The following is an 8,698-nucleotide window of genomic DNA, read 5'->3' on the forward strand; positions in this document are numbered from 1 at the left end:
AATTAACCCTTCAAGATCACCCTAATTACCATAGTGAGGTGTTACTTCCCAGGCTCTTCTTGCAACCTTTTCCACTATTACATTAATTCCAAATGAAAATCAATTTTTGAAGTCAAAATTCTCTCTACCCTTGGCTTGACACTTGGCACTCAAATCCTCTCTATTGATGGCTTAACAACTGGCAACTTGTAGGCCAAGTAAAAGATAAGATAGTGCTTTTTACTTTATCAGTGCATTTTGCTCTGAGATTAATTTTTATTCTATAATTACAGTATCTTGGCCACTATAATCCATTCTTCTCATTTTTCTCTTCCCAAAATACCCTCCTTTGTTACCATTACAATTTTCTACTAATTACAAAGAAGAAAACTATTTCTCTTTCTATAGTGATTTCTTCATTCGGCAAGGCCGCTAAGAAATTTTTGAGCATTTAAGGGGTTCTCTTCTGCTTCATAATCTCTTATAATTCTTTGGGATGCCTTGTGAAGTTTCTTGAAATTTAATTTTTCTTAAAAGTATTTATTTGGAATTTTCCAAATAAAAGACCTCAATTTAGCTTAATTCACCCTTAAATTCCTTTATAATTTTTTTAGGGATAATTTGGGTATAAAACCACTTATACCCTATCATATAATTCCCAAGGTACATTATCCCTATTTTTTCTCAATTTTCTGATTCTCAAAAATATTTTTTCATAATTACTTTTTGGTCAATTTTTCTTAATTAGTCAAGCTTCCAAAACTAATTGGAAAATCATAATAAATACTTCCCATCAACATTCTTCCTTTAAAAATTAATATAGTGTCTTGGGGCTTTCCTCTAATTTTCATGATTATTCCATAATTTTTGGAAATTTCTAACATATTTCCAAAATTACATAATTTACCCGTAACTTTTGTGAAATTGTTCTTTTGCTCGGATACTAACATAAATTTTAGAAATTATGCCCTTTTATTTCTTCCTATTATTTTGGCCCTTAAATTTTTAGGAATATCCTTACTCCTATTTACCAGATTATTGGATGTGACAGAAAGTATATAAAGAACTTTTGATATGCAAAATTAACCAAAAAAGCCTTATTTATAAATTCAAATCATGAAATAGTGTAAAATATTCTTTTCAATCGAGGACTTTAATAGAATGAGTAACAAAAATGGACATACAATGATTTTGAGATTGCAATTTAATAGGACTATCATGTAAATTAGATCCTAAGACTTTACAATGATACAATAAACATCCAATATGTCATAATTTTTGGGTATGAGGTTAAAAGTTATGATTTTTCTAAAGATTAATCTCCAACACAAAAAAACAGCTTATTACAGATGAAATTAGTGATAGAAAATTATTCTGTCTCTAATTTTTAATGAATTACTAGCAAAAATTCTGTTGTTAACTTTCATAGCTAATCTGTCAAAAAATCCATCAACAAATATTTAGCGATGAAATTTTTTCTGTCAAAAATTCTATCATTAATTCCATGGTTAATTTTAATTATAAAATTTTTATTGATAGACTTAGCGATGGAAAAGTTTTGTTGCTAATTTATGTTGCTAAATTATTTGTCACAAAAATTTTTGTCACTAATTCTGTCACTAAATCTATTCTGTCATAATTCCGTAGCCAATCTATTGCTAGTTTTAAATTTCATTATTTTAGTTTATAATCTTACAACAATTTATACAATAACTTAATTAAGAATATAATGATATAAATATATTTTCAATTGTAAAATAAATTAGTATATTTATGGAGTTAATATTAATAAAAGTATCATTATCATTTATCTCATCATTAGATACATATTAAGAATAGGAAGATAATTTCTTAGAAAACTTATTTATATTTCATTAAAATCAATTCCTCTTGATTATTAATAATCAGTAAAAAAATATGATAAGACTATTAATAACTTTCTTATACAAATTGATATAAGAAAAAAAATAATTCTATTATATGTATAATATATTAAAAGATGTAATATATGATAAAAATTTAAAACCGAAAAATAAATTTATATGAACACTTCAAGTTATAATTATAAATCAAACTAATGTTGAAGTGAATTTTGAATTTCAATTATTAAACAATAAGATTTAATCATAATATAATTAATACCCATAATATAGATTGATTTTGGTATTCAATATTAAAACAAATGATATATACAAAGAATTTTAAGAAAATAAATTATATAAGATACATATATAAGTAGGACAATGTTGTTTATCATAATCTATTCAAATCATTTAATTTTTTTTATATAGAATAATTTATTAAATTTTATTATAGCAGCTATTTTTTGAATAACAAGATTTTGTTTACTAATTATAAATGGTTTTCATCAAATATATAAAACATATATAGAAAATATAATATAATGTAATATAATACATATATAATTCTTATCAATGTTAATTAAAAAATATATTTCAAAAATATATTTATAAAAAATTATTTACGATTTAAAATTCAAAATTAGTGTCATTAGAAATTAATATTATATTAAATATTTTTTTTTAAAAAAAACATTATAAAATACGTAACAGCTTACTCTATACACCAATTAGGAGCAAATTTAATAACTATGGCTAAAAGACTTACACTAAAAACCACCAAGCACTTAGATCAACTGGTAGGAGTTGCTTCAGCTAAACCAAGGGTCACGGGTTCTAGCTGTATCATGCTTTATAAATTCTAATTCATTCATGTCACAGATATATTAACACAAAATGGATTCACGATTAATTAATTAACTAAGCACTAAGTTCTTCTCTGCTTCCATCTTAACTATGCTTCCACCAGCTTCTCTTTCCCCTTGGAGGAACTGGGCATATTGTTTAATAGAAATGAGGGGTGAGATTCAAAAAATCCTAGTAACACTAATCATATTTCATATATTACGCATGGTATAAAGCTAAGCATGCAAAACAAGCCATGAAGAACAACACTCTACAAAATAATTGAATTGAACTGAATAACTAACTAAGGCATATTCGCTGTCATTTAATTGAACTGTATAACTGAGTAGCTTAATAATTTGCTTAATTGATAAATGTGCATAAATTGGATAGCGAAATGCATGCACATAACCATGGCAATAACTGGTAAGACAATTTTCATGTTCTCATGCTTAACTATAGCATTATGGCACAAATAGACATGCAACCAAAATAGAACATACAAAATAATGATTAAAGCTACCTTCCGCTTGCTCCCTCGTGTTGGTACCTTGCTTTGGGTTTCTCCTTGGTAAGCTAGAATGCCAATTAAATCCTATGATAACAAGTATATATATGTGGGGTAAGTTAAAACTAAGGTCATGGTTAACCCATAACTAGCTAAATCTTTCTATAACCCTACTCAAACACACTCTCCCTCTTAAGGTGGTTATCATAACAAAATTAACACTCTATCTTTATATTTCTAAGGGTCTCTAACACTTCCCCTTTCTTATGTTTCTTTTAACTTCTTATTCCATTATGATTTTGTTAAAGAGAGTAAGATTCAAGCTACCTTTTAACTTTTCAAGCATTAACAAAACGTTAAAAAGCATTCAATCATTTTAGAGCTCTTGGAAACGTTACATACATTGTAACAAGTACAAACATCACACAGTGAGCCACTTGTCAATTTCTAGCCTTGATTTTGAAAGCTTTCATTTTTAATTCAACGATTCAAATACTTCTAGGCATGGTTATCGAAATAATAATATAATATCAGAAAGAATTGAATAGCAAACTTTCTATATTTTTCAGCCTCATTAATAAATTTTCTAACCTAACCCAACAACACATATACATATTTATACATGTACGATTAACTTAGGGGTATTTGAATTGTCTTTCCTTCCTTACAAATTAATTTGACTGAATAATGAAGGATAATATCCCATTGGCATGCATCCAGTAGGAATTAGACCTATGAATTCATATGGGCGCTTTAACCATTCAGTCCTGGATGCTTAGCGAGATCCTTGTACATAGTGAATAACCAAATTTGAATTAAAATGAAATTTTTAGGATAAATCAATGCAATTTAGGAGGATTCAATGAAAGGACATCAATTCCAATCCTGGATTTTTGAATTGAGAGAGATAAAAAATTCTCACTATTTCTTAGATTCATAGACCCAATTCAATTTAGCGGGATCTTTCATTCACATTTTTTCCATCAAGAGCATTTCATAAAACTCTTGGATTCTCAAATTTGGAGTATCCTACTTTCACGCAAGTCACAGGATTCAACAAGTAATTGATATTTCCCGATCAAGGATGTAGTACTCTTTGTAGTTAATATAATTCCATTATATGTCAACTTCAAAAACACTGCATGGAGGTATTTAAGTATCGAAAATAGCAAAGCTTTTAATATGTCCTTCAACGTTATTTTAATACCCTTAAAACCATGTTTTAACTAACAATTTAGTTCATCAAAAGAGTTATCAATCATTTTCATAGTAATCATCTTCTCATAAGAAAACTAATTAGATCATGTAGTGTAGAGAACAATGAAAGCACTTTTCCCCACAAAAACTTAAATAAGAAAAATTCGCATCAATAGGATTTTCAAAATATTTCAGCTCCCAAAACAGCAAATCCATAGTCATTTGCTTCCTAAATCTAAACCCCCGGAGTAATGCGTGCTCTTCTTTAACCTTTATTAAGTATTTTAATCAACTTTAGCTTTCAAAACATTTTAACAGCAATGCCCATATAAGAAAATAAACCATACAGCGCATATATCTTATATTCTTATTTAATTATCATGAAAAATTACTTAGCATTCAACAACATCATTCAAAAGCTTTAAAATATATTCTATTAACTTGCCATCTTAACTTTGCAAGCAGTAAATAAAAGTTTTATTCAACACTACATGTATAGCCTCTTTAAATTTTCCCCTTTCAAATGTGGACAGCATTTTGCTGTCATTCGAATAGCCTTACGATGGTTTGGAAGATTACTATAGCACCATTAAAAGGTTCTAAGCTTTCAAGTTTAACCCCAAACAGAGGCAATAACCTGAAACCATCAATTTTTTTTTGGTCCGCTGAAATCATCATTATTATCCCTTTTTTATTTTCTAAACAAACTGAAATTAGCACAATACTCCTGTTTTAATAATTACAAGGCACACACATATATACTTATTTTGAGTTCCCTTGTCATGCTAAGATACGAAAATCAGATTCCAAGTAATTTTTTGGACAGCAATAGACCATAGGATACGCATATAGATATATGTATATAGATGTCTTAATTATTCAAGCTTCAATCTTCGTCTATCATACACACACACACACATATAGAGTTCTCATTCCTATACTTCCTTGAATTCAAGCCAATGGCACACACACGGACAGCAACAATGACAGTACATTTTGCTAGATCTTCAGCTTTCAAAATAATTATATATAATATATATACATGTACGCACCAGGTCGGGCAGTAGCAATTTGCAACACAGACATGTATATCGATATAAATTCACATGCAAATCTGAAAACACATAAGCCCAGATTTCAATCATCTAAAATTTCATTCGACATCAAGCATTGTAGAACCTGAGGCCACATAAATAAAAAAAAGCAAGCCTTATACTCGACTATCCCAAAACAGAGCAATTCCAAGCACATGCAGCACCGGTTATTAAATCTAACGCAACCTATATTTTCAATCTTGAACCCCTAATCATTATTCAACCCAAGTCAATAACCATTGATCGACACTCAGTGCCCCCAAAATCCCATTGACCACAAAAGAGAGATTGAAGATGGAAGAAGGCGCAAGATAGAAAGGAATCAGGGTAAATGAAATGCAAAGGCAGACTCCTTGGTGCTAGGTCATTCTCATTATATACTGAATTGGTACAGTGTAGACTTTACAAATGAATAAGTGCAAAACCTATAAACAATTGACACGTGTAGGTAGGAACACGATTGAAACAATGGTACAATGTTAATTACAGCTGTAAATGATGAAATTACTATTGCGCCGTAACATTCCCCCTCAAATGAGAGGGTGTAATCTTCATCCTGAGTTTGTTCCTTAGATACTGGAATTGACGTTGAGATAAAGCCTTTGTTAAGCAGTCTGCTCTCTGCTATGAAGAGGAAACATATTTCACATCAAGACGTCCAGACAATATCAAGTCACTAACAAAATGAACATCAATCTCTATGTGTTTACTTCTAGCATGTTGAACTGGATTTGTAGCAAGAGCTCGAGCACTCAGATTATCACACCATATAATAGAGGGCTGTCTCAAAAATAGACCAAGCTCAAATAACAATGAGTTTAACCACTGTACTTCAGCTGCACCATCTGCAAGAGCTTGATATTCTGATTCAGTGCTTAACCTTAAGACTACTCTTTGTTTTCTTGAAGACCAGGATATTAAAGTACCTCCAAGATAAATACAAAAACCTACCATGCGTTTTCTATCATCTAAATCGGTTGCCAGTTTGCATTAGTATATGCCATCAGTTGTAATCTAGAGAATGGTTTCAAATGCAACCCATAATGATAAGTCCCTTTCAGATAGCGGAAGACTCTCTATACTGCTTGATAATGAATGTTTGTTGGTTGTGATAGGAATTGACTAAGTTTGTTTATAGCATAGGCAATATTTGGGCGTGTTGTTGTTAAGTACTGAAGTGAACCAATGGCTCTTCAATACATAGTAGGATCAAACAATGGTTCTCCCTCAGCTAAGGATAGTTGTCTCCCTATAACCATGGGAGTGGGTACTGATGCACAGTCTAGCATATCAATTTTTTCAACAAGTCTAGTGCATATTTCCCCCAAGTTAAATAAATTCTAGACCTATCTCTGTAGATTTCGAGTCCAAGGAAATAATATAGAGGTCCTAAGTCTTTTAGAGAGAAAAGAGAAACTAGCTTTTTCACAAAATTTCTCAAATAACCAGTATTGTTTCCAGTAGCTAATATATCATCTACATATATTAGGACAATGATTGTAAGCCCACCTGATTGGAATAGGAACAATGAGATGTCACTCCCAACGTTTCTAAAGCCCCATTGAAGTAAGGTGAGTCTGAGTCTGACAAATCAAGCTCTGGGAGCTTGCTTTAGTCCATATATTGCCTTAACAAGTTTGCAAACGTGAGTCGGCCATTGATTATCAATGAAACCTTCAGGTTGCTTCATGTATACATCTTCTTGAAGGTAGCCATTGAGAAAGGCATTGTTCACATCTAGCTGCCTTGTTTCCTAGTTGAAAGTGCACATAATAGTGAGAACAACTCTAATTATTGTTGGCTTTACCACTGGACTAAAAGTTTCACCATAATTGATACCTGGAGCTTGTTGGAATCCCTTTGCTACCAATATTGCTTTATGTTTTAGGATAGAACCATCAGCTTTGAACTTGGTTTTATAGACCCATTTACAATAAATCAGCTTTTACTTTCCATCGTAATGAACTAGTGTCCAAGTTTTGTTCCACTGAAGAGCATTGAACTCTTCGACCATTGCTTGCCGCCAAAGTGGTTCTGCGAGGGCTTAAGATATAGAGGATGGTTCTGTAGCACGAATAAGCAAACTTGGATCTTCAGAATGCACGAGACCAATGAAGGGATACTTGTGAATGCCGACTTTAGCCCTTGTCACCATGGGATGAGTATTGACATTTCAGGTAGGTTTCTCTTGGACCTCAAGTTTGCTGAGGTATTGGGCTCATAGGTTATAGGCCTTCATGAATGGGAGTCCACATTCGAATTTAAAGATGAATTTGAATCTGCAGTAGACGGAGAACTCAACGGACTCACAGCAGTAAATGAAGATGATGAGATACTCCTAACAAACGCATTAGGACATTCATATCCTTTTTGTTGAGAAGCTAGACCCAAGTATACACAACTCTGATTGTGGAGCTGAAATTTATGATTGTTATACGGTTTGAGATAAGGGTAGTAGGTACACCCAAAAGGTTGAATCGTCTTATAGTCTAGCTTAGTTTTATATAGTTTGAATAGAGGAGTTTCATCCTTAAACATCAAATCAGATTTTACAAAATCACATTCCTTCCCTTCCATTTTGACTTGGCCGAATAGGGTAGTATAATTTCTAAAATTTTTATTTTTGATTCCAATGATTTTAAACACTTTCCCTTGGTGTTTCCCTACACAAAAACACCTTTTAAACTCATTGGAATCATCAAGTTACATTAAAATAAACTCCTACCCTAAGAAACGATAGTGGCAGAATAGGGCTATATAAACCCTAAAGTTGGTTTTCTTCTAAAATTTAATCCAAACACCCTTTAAACATATTCATTCAAGCTTATATTCAAGGCTTTTATCCTCCCTTAACACATACTCAATTTAGGCAAATTGGACAGTATAACAACCTTAGGTTACAACTTGAATTTCCAACCATAACAAGTTTTAAACTTAACCAAAATTATGCACAAACTTACCTTAATTAATCTTTGATCAAAGCTTGATATTTCTTCCTCTAATTGCATGGTTTAGGGCTCTCTTTTAAGGTCAAGTTTTTAGTTTGGTAGCACCTCCCCTAAGCTCTCTAATTTTTAGCCGAATTATTCAAAATAAGGGGCTATTTATAGAATTTTTTGGCCAGCCTTCCCTCTGCAATTGTGGCTAAAAATTGGCTAGACAAATAGCCATTTGTCCCCCTAATTAAGCTTCCAATTTTCTGATTTGTCCCAGTG

Source organism: Neltuma alba, unplaced genomic scaffold, assembly GCF_004799145.2.
Source record: "Neltuma alba isolate B1F8T4 unplaced genomic scaffold, ASM479914v2 tig00011146_pilon, whole genome shotgun sequence".
Lineage (NCBI taxonomy): Eukaryota > Viridiplantae > Streptophyta > Magnoliopsida > Fabales > Fabaceae > Neltuma > Neltuma alba.